This window comes from Acyrthosiphon pisum, unplaced genomic scaffold (assembly GCF_005508785.2).
Source record: "Acyrthosiphon pisum isolate AL4f unplaced genomic scaffold, pea_aphid_22Mar2018_4r6ur Scaffold_90;HRSCAF=453, whole genome shotgun sequence".
In the NCBI taxonomy this organism is placed as follows: domain Eukaryota; kingdom Metazoa; phylum Arthropoda; class Insecta; order Hemiptera; family Aphididae; genus Acyrthosiphon; species Acyrthosiphon pisum.
Window position 1 is genome coordinate 31,212 of NW_021779142.1, and position 1,351 is coordinate 32,562.

A 1,351-nucleotide genomic window follows, 5' to 3' on the forward strand; every position below is an offset into this window, starting at 1 on the left:
TTTATATAATAATATGATGATGATAGAATTTCCAGTGTTAACACACGTCAAACAAATAATTATACCTATTAATAATCATGGAGTTTTTTCTCAATAAAAATTGTTTATTAAAATTGATTACAAGTGTCAACATTAATTTGGTTCTACTTTCACCTGTTAAAATTAAAAATATTATTAATACCATGTTTACTTTATTTGTGATTAGTGACCATATAATAAATTAATTTCAAAATTGTTGTGCCTAAAATAATGGTACTTTAACATTAAGGAGGGGTCAAGTATTTTCAGAACTTGTTGCAACCAACTTTTTATTTTGCCCTAGTTACTAGCCCTACTTGTTATCCAAATAATACATATAGACATAATATTGAAGTACTAAAAACTTACTTCCTCCGTTTTTTTGGGCGGATCCTTGGGGGATTCGATCAGTTCCTAAAATTTAAAAGTTCTAATTACTAAATACTTACACTATAGAAACAACATTACCATGCATGTACCATGAATACTATATACAATATACATTACAATACTACTTTTTTTTTGCTATAAGTGTGTGTAATTGTTATTCAAATAATACATATAGACATAATATTGAAGTACTAAAAACTTACTTCCTCCGTTTTTTTGGGCGGATCCTTGGGGGATTCGATCAGTTCCTAAAATTTAAAAGTTCTAATTACTAAATACTTACACTATAGAAACAACATTACCATGCATGTACCATGAATACTATATACAATATACATTACAATACTACTTTTTTTTTGCTATAAGTGTGTGTAATTGTTATTCAAATAATACATATAGACATAATATTGGAGCACTAAAAACTTACTTCCTCCGTTTTTTTGGGCGGATCCTTGGGGGATTCGATCAGTTCCTAAAATTTAAAAGCTTTAATTACTAAATTACTTACACTATAGAAACAACATTACCATGTATGTATCATGAATACAATATACAATGTACATTGCAATACTACTTTTTTTTTTGCTGTAATTGTGTGTAATTGTTATTCAAATAATACATATAGGTAGAAATAATATTTAAGTGCTAAAAACTTACTTTTTCTGTTTTTTTAGGCGGATTTTTCCCAACCACGGGAGCTTTGATTAGTTTCTAAAATTTATAAGTTTTAATTAATTATATTATTGAAATAACATTGCCATGTATGTATCATGAATGGTACTATACATTGCAATACTAATTTTTTTTGCCGTAGGTGTGTGTAATTGTTATTTAAATAATACATTTAGACATAATATTAAAGTACTAAAAACTTACTTCCTCTTTTTTGCCATTTAATTTTTCCCGCAGATCTATTATGACGGGGGCTTTGATTAGTTTCTAA